Source organism: Pteronotus mesoamericanus, unplaced genomic scaffold, assembly GCF_021234165.1.
Source record: "Pteronotus mesoamericanus isolate MK-2021 breed Mesoamerican mustached bat unplaced genomic scaffold, CSHL_Meso_final contig_74, whole genome shotgun sequence".
Lineage (NCBI taxonomy): Eukaryota > Metazoa > Chordata > Mammalia > Chiroptera > Mormoopidae > Pteronotus > Pteronotus mesoamericanus.
In genome coordinates, this window is record NW_026555247.1 from 30,869,899 (window position 1) to 30,887,548 (window position 17,650).

The window sequence follows — 17,650 nt, forward strand, 5'->3', positions numbered from 1 at the left end:
TCCTTTCTCTCTCCCTCTTTGAAAAATACTCTTTGAAAGCAGGCAGTTTGGTATCTTCCTTCGGACTTAATATGTTTTGATTGTCATAACCTGTCTCTCTCTCATAGGCTTGGTCCACTCTGACTTAGCAGTAGCTGGAATAATAAATGTCACTTCCCTTTGTGTTGCGACCCCTCCCCCCACAGGAAGGAAGTGTGGACAGAGGTGGAGGAAGGTATGAGAGTTGAGATGCCTCTCCTAAATACTTCAGGCAGGTATTTCTGCATTGAGAGGAGGGATGTGAGCCTAGAACAAGGCCATGGGAAGGCTGTGTTAGGAAAGTTTGAGATGGTTTGTCTTAGCCCCTTTTGTTCCACTCCTCCCTCTCTTCCTCGCTCTGCCTGTAGTTGGGAAGGACAATGTCAATATTACTCCAGCAGCTCAAGTTTTGTTTTGTTCCTTTTTGTTTTGTTTTGTTTCTGTTGGAATAGGAGAAAACCTAATATACTTCCAAGTTAAACAAGCTGAACTTTTTTTATCTGCTTCTTGAAACTGTTCACACAACTGGAGTTCCAACCCTAACTTTATGGAATAATAAAAGAAAGAGTAAGCATTAGGGGAAAATGCAGCATTTTATTTCAAGCTTTTATGACTGAAATGTCTCTTAGATATCCCATAGAGAGGTTTAACATTGAGGTACTTTCATATGTGAGTCCGGAGTTCAAAATTGGATATATATGTATATAAATAAATATGTGAATTATTAAAGGCATAAAGAAATTATAGAACTGGATGAAAAAAATCAAGAAAATGAGAAAGATGAAATATTGTGATGACAGAAAGAAAAGGAGGATGTAGAAAAGACTGAGAAAAACACAGCCAATCAATTGGGTTTATATAGCCTTTGAAGTCTCAGATTTCTTTGTAAATTTCATAATGCGATGAAAATAGGATTCGATCAGAGGTTTAATTAACCAATTAATTCATAGAACTCATATGGAACCACTTAAAACTTATATATGTACATTTTCATGATGATAAATGGTGAAATAATATTAAAAATAAAAAAGGAAGATGTTTTGGACAGTTCAAACAGATGAACCAGTTTATAATCTGTACAGAAATCAATTTGCGTCTTGTTTCTAAAAACAGAGTGACCAAAGGTCTCCGCTTATCTTTACTAGCAAAGAAAAGTCCCCTTTGTGTGCACGTGACTTGCGTGTATGCTACTAAGCGGGAGTAGCATTTCAGCTGGTTTCGGGGGCGGAAGCAGCCATGGGGCCTCAGGCGACCATGGCTGACCCTGTAATTCTCCGTCTGGTACCTCCTCTCCCCTGGTCCCACATCACTGATTTGCCCTGGACTTTTGGGCTCACATACTTCAGCCCTAAGTAGATACTGCTCCCCTCTCTATGGCCTTAAAGAGACTCTTAAAGGAATAATATTTACTTAAAAACTTGGTTCCCCGTATAACTACTAAATCACCTTAGACAGAAGCTCTAGTAAAACGCCATCCTCACAGATGCGGAGTCCCAATGTCATGGGACTCACCATTGCTTCCCACGGTCCCCCCACCCCAACGCTTTCAGGGCAGAGTCACTTCCTTTCTGCTCTCTTCACCTGGCCCCGCTAGGGCCCCTCAAGCTCTGTTCTAGCTGTTGGAACTAGAGGAAAAGAGCAGATGCTCCCCAGCCCTCCCTGGGCTTCTGATCTTGCCGTAAGTTCTTGCCCCCCTCCACAGGACAGTCCTAGAGTGCCTTTTCTTATGAGGCCACCTCCCACCTTGTCCCATCTCTCTGTATGTCTCTGGGCTGCACAGCTGATCAAAGCCACACTCATCTCTGTCTTCCTCAGGGAAATGAGCATCTTCATTTGTTGTCCTGAGCCCAGACTTCAGATTGTCCAAGAGACCGCCACGTAGCTCAGTCTTCTCCTTGAGCTTCTTGGCCAGCGTCACATCACTTTCCCAGAAAGAGGGAGAATCTCAGCTCTTCAGGTTTTCAACCCCTGAGCTTTCTTCAGACCCTCCTGGCAAATTACTTTTGCAGGCTGCAGAAAATCTCCCATTCTTGGTTTATTTACAGAATAGAGATTACTGCTACATCATATGCCAAAGGAAGGGAACTCTTTTCTGTGAGCCCCTAAGACTCACTCCAATATTTAAGGAATTAATTCTCTAGGCTTTGACAATGGCAAATGATTTAAATGCTCATTGAACACAACATTGAGATAATTCCTACCAAAAGTGGTGCTGGTAAGGGGGAATTTTCCATATTTTCTATATCAGCTTCACCTTTAACAATGTAGTTTAATATCCTGACAAATACAATAATAGAAATATATTTTTGAAATCAAAGCAAAAATAAAAAGAACATATTTATTTACACCTCACAGTTTTCCAAAAATAACTTCAGGTAGACTATCATAAATATTCCCAATTACCTTAATAGTTGGAAGAAGATAACATTTACTAAGAACTGTGAATTTAAAGTGAGTTAAATACCTGAGTGAAATTAACTCTGAGAACGGGATCCAAGTATTCCAATATTGATTTTCACTGCAAAGGAACACTGTTCTTTGCCTTACAAAATTAATTAAGCTCTGTGTTAATTAATCAGTACGCCTCTTTAATGAGAGGCTGCCAATCACCCTGTCAGATTGTTTACAGTTGAAATCTTAGCCGAAAACTCATCTAGTTAATGATCCAGGTTAAATTTAACCCAAGTCTCAGACCCTCAAACCCAATTCCAGATCACAACAGGGAGCACAGCTGGAGGGTCACAGGGGTGTCCAACCTGTGGCCTGTGGGCTGCGCGTGGCCCAGGATGGCTATGAATGAGTCCCAACATGAAATCATAAATTTACTTAAAACCTTTTTTTTCCTCATCAGTTTCTGTTAGTGTTTGTGTATTTAATGTGGGGCCCAAGACAACTCTTCGTCTTCCAGTGTGGCCCAGAGAAGCCAAAAGGTTGGACACCCCTGCAGGAATATGCTCTATGTGCCACTAAAGTAGCCAGAGTCCAGATCACGTATGTCCACCAGATTAAACTTATCTGAACCTTCCTAGGCTCTGAAAATAGAACTAATATACAGAAAATTGGTGCGTATTTTTTTCTGCCTCATCAAGTAATATGATTGATCATTTATGTGTGACTTTTTCCTGCAAAATTGCTGAACTTTTTGACAACTTTACAATGAAAAGAGGGTCAAATATGGGATAAAGATGCCACTGGCCTGTGAAAAAAATATGTGCTCGATGGTTTTGAGTACAGGACCTGGTTTATTTTTCACTCAGGAACTTAAGACTTTCAGCCATTTACCTTTTGGTGGTTTTTCTTCTCTTTTACTTGTGTTCCTTTTATGGATCTAGTTATCTTGAAAATGGAAGCTACAGGATTCAAGCTCTCTGAGAGAAATGTTATTCTCTCTGGCATTTATGATTTTAAAACTAGGTGAAACCAGGCCCCAGCGGGGCTTCTGGAACAGAGACTTTGTTTAAGCCTCCTATGTGATGGGGAAACTTTCCCAAAACAAAGACTAAAGGGACTCACGCAATGGTTTAGCCACTCACATTATGTTGGATGGCCAACGAGGTCTCTTGAAGCCTGGTTTATTATTTTTGGTGTTGGGGTTTCCATTCGTGTGGTTCTCCCCTTGAGCAAGGGCATACGAGTGAGAAGGTGGAGGTTAGGGCTAGGAATTTGAGAAAAGGAAAAATCACAGGGCACAACTGGTCTTGGAATTAATTAGCCCAAGCCTATGATCAGAGGAGAGTGAGGTACCTGGACCACATAATAAGTTCAAGTCTGGACCATGTCCTCAAGTTCAGGGTCAGGCAATAGTTTAAAGCAGCACCTTTCAATAGAAGGCAGCCATTAGCTACACATGGATATTGAGCATTTGGAATATGGCTAGTCTGGATTGAGATGTGATGTAAGCATAAAATAAACACCAGATTTCAAAGATCTAGTATAAAAACAAAAGAATGTAGCCCTGGCTGGTTGGAATGTCATCCTGTAACTGAACAGTTTTGCTTTTGATTAGGGCACATGCCCTTGTCTGGGTGCATATGGAAGGCAGCCGATCAACGTTTCTTTCTCACATCAATGTTTCTCTCTCTCCCTTCCTCACTCCTGTCCTCTCTCTCAAAAAAAAAAAAAAAAAAAAAAAATCACGAAAAATGTCCTCAAGTGAGGATTAAAAAAAAAAAAAGAATGTAAATGATCATGTGGATAATTATAATGATTACAGATTAAAATGATGATATTTTGGATATACTGAGTTAAAATCTTTACTAAAATTAATTACTAATATTAATTCACCTATTCTTTAAATATTGTAATAGGACTTCTAAAATTTAAAAAGTATTTGTGGCTCACACTGTGTTTCTGTGGGACAGCTCTGGTTTAGAACCCCATTCTTAGGCAGAGATAAGCCAGGCTGCAGGCAGCCTCTGGGGGCGGCACACCTGAAGCTCATCGTGGCCAACAAGGAGCAAGGAGCGTATTTCTCACCCAGGTACCTGACCCACTCACAATCCTCACCTCCACTATAAGGGTTTTTTCGTGTTCACGGCTGCTGATGAAGATAGGCATGGTGTCTGCTCAGAAGTTTTCTTCCAGTCACCGATTTGCATATATTTAAGGCATCCATTCAGACAGATCTGATGCTGGACTAGTGATTCTCAAAAGTGCTTCCCAGATCAACAGGTTTGCCCAGAAAGCTCATCAGGAATACAACTTCCGGTGCTACCCCAGCTCCGTGGAACCAGAAACTCTGAGGATGGGGGCCTAGGATTCTGTGTTAATAAATCTCTCTAAGTGATTCCGCTGCAGAGTGATGTTTGAAAACTTCTCGCTGCCCCAGACAGAACATTACAATAGGGCTGCCAGATAAAACTTAGGATTCTCAGTTAAATGAGACTTTCAGGTCAACAGAAAAAATTGTCAGCCGTAAGTATGTCCAATGTAATATCTGAGACATGCTTATACTAAAAAGTTCTTTCCTGTCAAAATTCCAACTTAACTGGCTGTTCTGTATTTTTATTTGCTAAATCTGTCAATTCTGCTTTAGAACAGTGGGTCTCAAACCAGACTGTAAATTAACTTAATTCAGCTGGTGTGATACCCAGGCATTGGGATATTTTTTTAAGTCCCTGAGATATTCAAATGTGCAGCTGCATACCACTGCATCAAAGTACTGATTTTCAAACTTCAGTATGCATTCACATCACCTGGAGGCCTTTGTAAAATGCAGATTCTGATTAAGTATTTCTGGGATAGAGTCTGAGAGTTAGCATTTTTAACAAATTCCCGAGAGATGTCATTGCTCCCCATCTGGGGACCCATTTTGGAGGAGCAAAACACAGGGATCGCAGAGTCAGAGTGGAGGGCCCAGATAGTTGGTAAAATGCCACATGGTGGGCTACCCAGAAGACACCAACAAGGCAGGAAAAAATACGACGCAAATCAGTAGTTACATGAGAGAGGCTCAAAGTACTGCGAGAATTTCAAATAAGGGAGCAAGCCCATCTGGTACAGGGGGAAAAGTGCATGGAAGAGGCAGCATGTACACTCATCTTTGAGAAATGTTGCATTACATTAAAAAATATGATGTCCATATTTTGCAAGGCATGGAAATTGGTTATGCAGGTGGTGCTACAACAAAGAAATGAAACCATGTGGCCATGGCTTTGTGACCAGGCAGCAGGCAGAGGCTAGGAGAGCAGCAAGGAAACTTGGTGGAGTCTGGAAAAGCAGGGGGGACCCTGCGGCAGGAAGCTGGAAGGACCCGTGTTCCGTTGCTGTGAAAGAGGTGGGCAAACCGGTGGCTGGAAGACAAACAACGGATCTCACAAGCGCGTAGCTCTGATTAAGGAGATGGGAACAATTCCAGTCTCGGTCATTCATTGTTATGGAACAAACTACCCTAATACTTAGTAGCTTAAAATAACGATGATTTATCAGTCCTCACAATTTGATTCTCTGGGGTGCTCATGAAGGCTCGCTGGGGGCTGGCACAGCGGGGTCTCTCGCAGGGTGGGCACGCTCTCTCACCCTCCAACCGGCTAGACCGGATTCCGTCACAGGGTGGCAGCAATGTTCTAAGTGCGGAAGCCCCAACGCACAGGCACTTTCCAAGCCTCGGCTTCTGTCGTATTGACTCATGTCTGTCCCCTTGGCAAACGTGAGTCACACGGCCGAACCCAGAGTCAATGCAGAAGCGACTCCATAAAGGCATGGACACCAGGAGGCATGACTCACTGTCAGCCTCTACTGTAACAGTTTGCCCCCGGTGGTAATTTATTGACTAGACAGCAGGAGGTGGGTGGGTAAAGAGTAGGAAATAAAGCTTAAGAAATGGACTGCCATTGTATTTTGGGAAGCCTGAATTCCACGGTAAGGAATGTGCTCTTAATTTTCCAGATCCTAGGGAATCAGTGAATATTTGGACAGAAAAGCTGGTCAGGCTTAGGGCGGGCTCGGTCTCGAAGCTGGAGAGTCAGTCATTGCTCTCAGACAGCACGCCACAGACGCTGGGCCCCCACCAGCGTTAACTGGATTAAAGAGGTCACACATCAAAGGAAAGGCTGAAACCAGGAAGAGGAGAAATCAGGTAGCTCTACTCGACATAAGATCGAGGAACAGGACGCAGAAGAAGACTTTCCAAGACACTGATGTTGGTGTGAGTCGACTCCACCAGTCTGGCTCCCTCCACCGAAATGCAAATTTCCAAGAGAGAAAACCTTATCGGCCTACATGTGTCAACTGCTCATCATTTGGCCAATAGGAAGAGCCTCCTGGTCAATGGTCCCATCCAGGATACATGCAAGGAATCCCCTAAGATACATAGAAGACTGGGAAGGCACTGCAGCTCTTAAACTGAACCCCAACCCAGACCACAGACCAGGCAGCAGAGAAAGCCAACCCCAGCCCTCCTTCTTTCTATTCAGGGCCTTCTTACTCCTCTGACCACAGTCAGTGCTATATTTCATCTTCCTGTCCTCCCCTCCTATTTCCCTTTATGGTTTCCCCCTTCATTTTCAACCTTCATTCTTCATCCATGGCTGCAAGTTTCCTGGATTCTCTTTGGCCACAGTTTGGAATTTTCTGCTAACTCCTCTGATTTGGTCTGCATGGCCCATTTAACTTGGCTTTGGAGCCCCTCCATGCATCTCCTTCCCCATCATCCTCTCCCTTGCCCACCCCTTGGTCAAGGCTGCTCCTGCCAGACCCCACAGACCTTTCAGGTAGGACTTGTGCAACTTGAACCAGACTCTGCTTGAGGAAGATTAATCTGGCATCAGCATATAGGACAGACGTGGGGCCCTGGGCTGGCTGGGAGGCTTCTGCAAAATATAAGGGCCTGACCCGGGGTTGAACAGGAAATCGAAAGGAGATGAATGACAGGTGAGAGCAGGCCACTGGCTCCAGGGGTCAGGTTGTCAGGGGAACGGCCTGGGGTTGCTGAAGTCTTGCATCAAGGGGTTAGACGGGTAAAGCAATGGAAGCAGGGGATGTCTGACTACTCGTTAAAGAATCTTCTGGCAAATAAAAATTGTGGCGGAATCCAAAAAGTTGGTTAAAATGGTTGAATTATAAAAAAAAATGGTATGTAAATACTTTAAACATTTTACTTTAACTTAAAACATTAAATGTACATTTTATTCACCAGTATTTTGAGGCAGCACCCCAGTTTTGAGTAAATGGCTGACTTCTAATGGATCATTTTGATTCTAAATAAGCATGCTAAAAACAGGTGTGGACTAAAATGTCCACATTCAGGTTTTTTTTAACGAAAAGCAAGGACTCAGACTTGTGAAACAATTTAAGTGTAGGTCCCATCTAGATTTTTACTGTTTGTAATAATTCATTTGTTTTCTTGCCTACACTTCTGTCGAGAGCAAAAATATTTTTTGCTACTAATCTTTGTCTCTTCAAAACATTCAACGTATTTTTCATAGAAACAACTACTCAGTTTTGTACTACATTAATGTGTACAGTACTTAAATAAATTACAAAACTATGATGTAGAATAGAACTGGCATAAAGAGATTTGGAAAACTAATGTAATTGATACACACACAAGCATACAGCTCTCTAGCGTGAGCAGAAGCATCTGGGCTGCTTAGGGAGTTACCTCACCGCTGCCAGCGCCCAGCAGTGGTGAGCATAGCTCCGAGACCTGACTGATGGAGTCTGCACTGGCGGTTCAATGCGGTGAGTCAGGGAGGTGGGGTTCAGATAAAGAGGTTCTTCTGGAGATTGTGTGCTCCTGGAAGGATGGCAGGGTGCTGACAAATTGGTAGTGCAACATGTTTGCTGATGATCTAAAAAAGCTTTAATTAATTACATTAAATAAGAGGGGGTTTGGTTTGGTGTTCTTGTTTAACATGTACACGTCATTTATATAGTACACTTACATTTCAGTGTGTGCCCTGAGCAAACTTTCCTCCTGTATTTTAAATTTCCACTAGCCTGCTTCGCTGTCACCACTACATGTTTCAGAATTGTTTACTTATTGTGTGTTTTCCTATTAGAACATGTGAGCGATGGTGAGGGCGGAGACTGCGTGTATTTGAATCAACAGTGAATTCCTGAGACCTTTATCACAAAGTCAATAAATACTTGTTTAATGAACAATGATATACTTTGTCCTTGCTAAGGCTATGTGCCCAGCTCTCAGCAACTATGCTTTAAATAGTTTTAAACCATTCATGTGTTGACAGTGTATTCTTTGCAAAACAAACAGATAAAATCCTACTCTATAACTTTGGCAAATGTTTATATATTGCCTCAGGGTGACTTCCAGTATCACTGAAGTCTCATGCTGGATAACCCTCCCTCAGTAATATGTACGGTAATCAATGTACCTCTTTTTCCAACATGGATCCAGCACCATGATGAACCAACAACAAAAGTGATTTGAAAAGGTTACTTTAAAACATGACTTTGAGAATGCTCATTTTGTAATAGGCCCAGAGTCGATTTACAAGCAGTCGTTAGATTATTAATAACTGTTTCAATGAAAAAGTAAAGCTTTAGCATATGCACACATTGGGAATGTATTGTTTTATTGTAGGCAGTGGGATTTCAGAAGCAAGGCCCACACTTGTTTGGGAACTTCATGCGTTAATGTCAACTGTTCCATCCATTTAAATGCTTTATAGTAAATGTATGTAAGCAACCAACTGCGTGAGGGCGTTCTCAGTAATGTGCTCAAAATACATGAAATAAAGTAACAACAATTTCATCACACAGCAACTTCCCAGATCGTCTCCTTATAGTGGCTTAATTATATAATTGTTTTGCATACAAACCTAAGCCCCTCTTTAGGATGGAGATCTTAATGCTAATCCGCATCACTAGGGGTGTTTTCTCCCGCAGCCAGAAACTTGTTTTTGTTCACTCCTCATGCTCTCACTGACAGCTGCTTCCCAGAGTTATCAACTTACTTTTCATTCATTTTTATGCCTCCCCAAATAAACCCATTACAAAAGAATAAGAAAAAAAAAGTAAAATAGAAGTTTATTTTAGAAAGATGACTGATATTTGTGGAAAAGTCACACTTTTTTGTCACATAATGAATATGCTATTCCTGACTTTTTTGGCTTTATCAAAGCTTTGATCTAAGAATATAAAATCCAAGAAAAGAAAAACCTTCTTTATCGGTTGTCTCCCTAAGTTGCTAATATCATGGCAAATGAACAGAGCGCATACAATAAAAATTTTGAATCCATAGATGAACATTTCCTAAATTTTTCATCTTTTTTCAGGCAACCACGTTAAAATCAAGCATTTAAAAATCAAATCCATAAGAGCCTTTGATTAGGAAATAAATTGTAGAGTGGTATAGTTAACACTGCTTTGCTCTTATGATACAAGGATAAATGATTAAAACGCGTGAACAAAAATGTTATTTTTTTAAACAAGAAGCCACTAGCTGGAGATCTTTCCTGTCAAATGATGACAGTAGTCAGTCCATTTTTGTTTGTGATAAAATTCTTAATTATCAGAGAAAGCAAATGTGGTCTATCAGGATTCTCTTTACAAATTCACACAGTGAGGACAGTAACAATGACAACACGTTGCCACCTAGTGGCCATTTTGTAAAATTTCTAGACGTTCTGTTTCCTGATGCAGGATATATACTGTGTACCTAGGATCATAAAATGCAGGGCTTAGGGGTTACTTGGATGCCATCCATGCGGCAATCTTATTTCAGACAATCTGCTTAAGCTCTAGACTCGCCCAAATTTGAGTTGTAAAAATCAAAGATCAAAGTCAGAAGATAGAAGTGCCTAAAGTTTAGTGAGCACCTACTTTGCATCAAGCTTTATCCGGATTATCTCCTATAATCCTCAGGGCCACCCTATTACTAATATAAACTCCATGTTTTCAGTTAAGAAACCAAAGCCTAGGACAAGGAAGTCACTCACCCAGGGCACTCGGTCTCGAGGTGTGGAGCTGAGGTTTGAAGGCTAAGCCCAGGTCTTCATCTGAACAGATATCTGCCTCAGTTTATCATGTACACATGATCGGGACTGGACCTCGTTTTATAAACTAGGGCACTTCGGGGGTGATTTCAGGGTTTTTATTGGATGTATACAATACTTGGAGTAGTATTTCAGGCTTCCAAGAAAGAAGGCAAGCGGAGCCCAAAAGCATGGCCCTGTATTGGGAGATCGAAGAGGCTCGCCCCCCACGGAGCCAGAATCTAAGCCCCAGTGGTCACTGGTTTCGGTTAAACACTCTTCTCGCTGAAGGCAGCCCAGAAGCTGTGGACATTTGATCAAACTAACCCATTCCAGGCTGTTGTTTCTGAGCTCGACCGGCCCCTCTTGCCAGGGGTGGAAGGAAGAAGGGTTGAATCTGAGAAACCATAAATCAAGGAATTGACCACAAAACTGGAGATGAAACTTGCATGGGGAGCAAAGGAAAGAGACACAGCACTCCCCTCCAGGGTGCCCCCAACAACCTGTGCCAGCCCTAGTTACTGCAGGTGGTTTCGTTACAATGAATATTTCAGCCAATCACCCACTCCCCACCAGGGCCTCACACAGGCTCCGGCAGGAAACAAAAAATCCTTCATTGATTTTCGTAAAATCTCTGGACCCTCTGATATCTAGCACAGTGCCAGCCTCATGGTATTTTTTCAATAAATGTTTGTTGAATGAATGAAATAGATTCAGGTATAATGAAAATTAAAACACTAAATATACAGTTTGACATTATGTTGGTTTCCTCTGCTCTGTTGTTACGTTGCGCTTGAAATGATGTAGGGGATGCTTTGTGAGACTTTGTGATATTGATCAGTAATTTGTCACCAAATAAAATTAATCTGGATAAAGTAACTGGGTGTATCCTGATGAGGAATAATTAAATTGTGTATGCAAAGGTTTAGGTCAATAAAATGGAGATTTAATTTAAAAAGCAAACTAAGGCAAACAGATATTAATAATCATCACCTTTCTAGCATGTAAGAAAGCTATGGATTTCTGTGTTGGCCTATATGTCTTAAAAGGAGAATCTAGTTTTTTTTCACTGAATCCAGAAATCTAGATCCTAGTACAGTGTTACTTAATGAGGACTCTCTCTCCCTGGATGTCTAGCAGAAGGCTCAGCGTTAACATGTATAAAACAGAACTCGCAGTCTGTCCTCTACGCGCTGTTCCTCCCACAGCCTCCCCATCTCAGTTGGGGGCAACCCCCTTTTTCTAGTTTCTCGAACCCAGAGCCTTGTAGTCGCCTTTGACTCGGTTTCTCTCAGTCCTCACATCCCATCCATCACCAAATTCTTTTGGCTGCACCTTTAATATATACCAAGAATCCATGCCCCTTCCCACTGCATTCTCCGCCAGCACTGTGACCAAGCCACCACGGGTCACCTGGATTTCTGCAGTGGCCTCCTAACGGGCCGCCCCCCACAGCAATCCAGCCACCCCCGGCACAGAGCTGAGTCAGGTTATCATGTCTTCGTGCTCAACAGCCTCTGAAGGCTGCCCTTTCCTCTCCAAGTCCAAAGTGAAGTTCTCATTATGGCCTTCAAGACCTCAGACAATGTTGTCTCTGGGAAATATTTCCTTTCTCCTCCACCACCCAACTCCTTCTCCAGCCACACTGGCCTCTTGCTATTCTTTAAACATGAGGCAAGACCCCACAACAGGGCGCTAACTTCAGCAGCTGCCTCTGCCTGGGCCCTCTCCTCAGATCTCTGTACGACTCCCGTGTTTCCCAGCTCCCAAGCCTGTGCTTAAGGGTTGCCTTTAAATTGTAACTGACCCCACCCCTCTGCGGTGATGCTCCTGATGCTATTTTTTCTCTTTCCTATCACATGTGTCACTTTCCAGCATATTATATGATTTCCTCATTACATTTATTGATTATTATACCTCTCCCTCCCTGCACTAGAACAGAACCTCCACAGTTGAGGAAATTTTTGTGTTTTCTTCCTGACATAGTTCCAATATCCCAAAGAGTTGTCTGGCTAATAGTAGTTGTTGAATAAATATTTGTTGCATGGATAAATAGATCCGTCCATCTGTTCAAGATATTTTAATAGACCCAAATGTGACCATATCTAGGATAGGAATTATACTACTATGTTTAGTTGTTTTGGTTTTGTTTTATACCCCATCCCCTGCAAGTTACCTGAAAATACAGTGTATCTGGCATGGTCTACTTATAAAATATGCTCATATCTCTTTGATTTTTTTTTCTAATTAATCACTTCAGCCTTAGAAAGACATCCCTTCTTAGCAGGAAGTACAGTATTGCCACCGTGAGGACTTTTGTGCCCCCCACTCGTCTAAGAATTCCTCAAACTTTATCAGCCCAGAAGAGGCCAACTCTGCTTCCCAGCAGGTCAGAGAGGCCCGACAGGCCGGAGGAGCATGAGGTCTGGCGGCTGCCCCCACACCGGTGTGTCGGGGTGACTGAGAGCCACAGCTGAACGCCAGCCTCCCTTTCCGCGGCTGCAGTGAGCCATCTGCATCACTTACGTATGGTCACAACGGTGCTCAGAACATACAACCTTAGAACCCAAGTAGTGTCCAACAGTGAGCATATGGGGGGCTCACATGTTTGCAGGGTTCGGTCGACATGGGCTGGGCTCCGCTGATCTTGGCTGGGTTTACACGCACCTGTGAGGCTTTGTGCTTGCTTTGGCCTTGGCTGGGACGATGGGTTGTCTCATCTCTGTATCTAAGTCTCAGCTTCCAGCAGGCTCCCCTGGGCACACTCTCGTGGCCATGGCGCAGGAGCAAGAGCAGAGCAGCGGGAATGTGCCAGGCCTCCCGAGGTCTGGACTTGCCCCGGGCACACTGTTACTTCTGCTACATTTAATTGGCCAAAGTAAGTGCAAGACCAGCCCACATTCAAGGGGAGGGGAAATAGAGTTCACCTGTTTTCTCGAACTGTAAAATCACACGGCAAAGGGCAGAAGTTGAGGATGGGAAAATAAGAATATTTGGGGTCATTAATGAAATACTACACCTTTTCTATTTCTCAGGCTGGTCTATGTTCATTGGGGCCTCGACCCTCAGCCAGCTGCCACATTAGAATTAACCATCCTCTGAAATTTGATACTACAGTAATAAAATAAGGCAAACAGCATTTTGATTACCTGAGGAAAATTAAATTTAAGTGATGAAGAAACAGATATTTTATAAATCATCAATCTGTGCCCAGCTCCATACTGGACTCAATTTTCTAATGACCTCAGTATGGGGAACCCCCAATTATAAAGAGTCAAGGAAGTATTTTAAAAGACAGCAAATAGAGTAGAAGCTTGTTAGAGTTAAAGACAAACAGATAAAACTACCCCAAACCTTGAGGCTCTCGTTCTTGCGTCAGCCCATGATCACAAAGAGTGGTATATGTCTAGGTACATGCGTGCCCCTGTGGTATTGTATGCACCACCGTCACCGTCCTCTCTTCTCTGGTCTCCTCAGCTTTCTCTCTAATCCCTGCTTTTCCTCTGAATGCTGCCCTTACCACATACTCTAGATTTATTTCAATTCTATGAAAAGAGTTTGGAAAGGGCTGTGTCATAAAGAGGGTGATTGTTTCTGGTGTTGAAACACAGAATCGATGAATGTGGATACAGAACTACAGAACAGAGGCAGGGCTCTCAAAGGACTTACGACGTGTTTGGACTAGCGTGCATGAGTCCATAGTAAAGAGGACAAGATAAAGTGGATTTGGAGCTAAATTCCATGGTGTAGACAAGGAGCTCCAGGGAGAAAAAGTACAACAATTATGAAGACACAGTTTCTGCCTGGAAAATTAGCCACTGCCCCAATGGATTTTGGAATTACAATGCGAATATGTCATGTCTTAGACCCAGATGAAATCTCCACTTCTCCATGAAGCCCTGACTTGTTTCTCCAACCTCAGAAATTACTGTGCATCAAATTCTTAGCATGCTCAGTATCTGTACCACATAATTGAACACTTAATTGTATTTTTTTCTAGTAATGCTTGCTGTTTTTTTTCAGGATGGTTAGTCTTCCACTCCTCCCAGATTGTAAACCCACTAAGGCTGAGGAACATATGCGTCTGCATAGAACTGAATGAGGCCTTCGAGATCATTGTGCGTCATCTTTTCTTTCTACAGTTGGAAAATCAAGGACTGAGAAGTTGTAACATGCCTAAGCTCACATAGCCATCTTGTGTTTAGAAGAGTCCTTAAAATTATTTGTTTTTATCTGCCCTTGATTGGTGAGGAAAGTAGAGTAAGCCAAGCTCTCTCCAGGAAGTTTTTTACATTGTACATTGTTTTGTTTAGGATTTCCTCACCTGGAAAAGCAGAAGTAGTGAAAGGCATAAGCCTGTAGATTGTGTGTAGATTTTTTATTTTATTTAGAATGTGACCGAGCCATTGCTCTGTCCTGGTGAACAAGACTTGAACATAGCAATTATGGGGTCCTGCACACTAATTAAAGTCTCTCCCAATGCAGGGTAAGGAACTAAAACCGTTAGCTTTTCCACAAATGAGTCTGCTGAAGAGATAAGCCCTTATGGTCATTTGAATAAGAAGGAGCAGAGAGCAGTGGCCTGGGTTATAGGGGCCAGAGAGAGATTAGGGTGGACAACAAGTCTGTTTAAAATAAAAAACACAGTTTTCATTTTTACCAATAACTTTATTGATTTGGATATTTTGAGTATGTTGGCTATATCTTGCATGGTATAACGTTGATTGTTCTCAATTAATGTCTCAATTTGATCACTATCAACTTTAACTGGTCTACCTGACCGTGGAAATCTCCAGCATGAAACTTTGCAAACCACTTTTGACATGTTCGATCAGTCACAGCATGTTCTCCATACACCGCACGATTTTTGGCATTTCAGTTGTGTTTTTACCTTTCTTGAAATAATAAAGCATAATATGCCAGAAATGTTGCATATTTTCTTCCATATTAAATATTAAAAAGGCTACCCCAAAATTCACCAATTTTGATGTTTTTATAAAAATGCATGCTGATAGGACAGTTGTCACAATAAAATCTAACACAATTGTTTCTAATGAAGTTAAAGACAACTAAGTGCTACTAGCGCCACCTTATGGAAAAAAACAAATTTTTGGCGAACCCAACATAAGAGACTGAGTTGAGGTCTAAAGATGAGCGATGGCTTTTTCCAGCTGGGAGCTTTAAGTGGTCCAAGAGGGCCCTCCATCACCAGGTACACACCTGTTCCTGAGCAGGGACGCCTGGAATCTCAGAGACGTCCCTCTTAATAGCAGATGTGAAGCCCAGATATAGCATTCTACAATTGCTTTTTTTCCTCCACTAGTACCAATAAATAGCCCGTTTTAATTTTTTTAAATGATTAATATGGTTTGATAAAACTAGCTGGGTTGGACAGAATTAAAATAGTCCTTTAACCTATTTGTTTAGAAACAATCCTTAAACACCACTATTCCTTTCTGGCATGAAGATGAGCTATCCATCCAGTTGGCTTCCTCGCCAAAGGACTGAATGAGAGTCTGTAATGTTGATTATTTTTATTTTTTTAGTGTTTTAACAGCTTTATGGAGGTATAACCAATATACAACAAACTTCAAATATTCAAAGTGTGCAATTTGACGCATTTTGGCATATGAATACTCCTGTGAAACACCAGCTTCCTTATACCTTTCTGTAATCACTTCCTACTATTCATTCCTGCCCCATGCCTCTCAAGGCATGAGGACTTAATGGCCCACTTGGAGGACTTTGGTGCCCCCAACTCACCTGAGAATTTCTCAAACTTTATCAGCCCCAAAGAGGCCAACTCTGCTTCCCAATAGGTCAGAGAGGAATGACAGGTCAGAGGAGCATGAAGTCTGACAGCTCCCCCCAACTGGTGTGACTGAGAGCTGCAACTGAACACCTGGGAACACTTCGGGGGCCATTAAGGCAACACTACACATTTCCCACTCTGCGCAGAGCCTAATCACGATCATGGCTTATGATTAGGCTCTGTGCAGAGTAGGAAACCCCCACGGTCCCCAGGCAACCAAGGATCTGCTTTCTGTCACAATAGATTAGTTTGCATTTAACAATTTTTATATAACTGAAGTTATACAGCATGTATTCTTTTTGCTTTGTTTCTTTCATTGAGCAAAATCATTTGAAAATTTGTTCACATTCAGCATGTTGTTTATGTACTTTTCTGTTACTAACTGGTATTTCATTATACGTATACACGACAGTTTGTTTATCCATTAACCTGTTGGTGGACAATTGGTTTGCCTCCAGTATTTGACTATGACAAAGAAAGCTGCTGTTACACTGTATGTACCCTTTGTATGGATTTTCATTTCAATTTCTCTTAAGTAAATAGCTAGGAGTGGAATGGCTGGATCATATGGTGTATGTATGTTTAACTTTTTAAGAAATTGCCCAAAGGTTCTGCAAAATGGTCGCACCATTTGATATTCCCAACAGCATTCACTTCCTGTTTTTCCCCATCCATGCTAACATTTGGTATATGAGACTTTTTCATTTTAGCCACTCTATTTATGTGTAACATCTCATAAGGGTTCCAATTTGCATTTTCCTAATGACTTGTGAGGTTGAACACCTTTTTGAGTTTATTATATTCCTATGTCTTCTTTAGTGAAATGTATTTAAATCTTTTGCCCATTTAAAAATGTCTTTGGCTATAATTTCAGAAGTTCTTTATACAGGGGTGGGCAAAAGTAGGTTTATTTTGATATTCTTTTGAGTTAATAAGGCTATTGTAATAATCATAACCTGCATGTCTTTACCCATAACACACTTTTGCTCAACCTCATATATTCTGGATACAAATCCTTATCATATACATGATACACAAATAATTTATCATGGTCTGTATTCTGATTTTGATTCTCTTAACAATGTCTTTCCAAGAGCAGAAATTCTTAAGTTCGATGAAATCCAATCTATCAACTTGTTCTCTATGGATCATGTTTTAGGCCTCATAAGCTAAAAAAAATTTTGCCTACCCCAAAGCCAAAAAGACTTCCTCCTATGGTTTTTTCCTAGTAGTTTTACAGTCCTGGGTTTTACATGTAGGTCTGTGATCCATTCAGAGTTAGTATTATACATGAGGCGGAGATGGATCAGGGCACTTTTTGTTTGGTTTTATATGCACGTAATCAATTGCTGTAGCATCTTTACTGAAAAGGTGATTTTCCCAG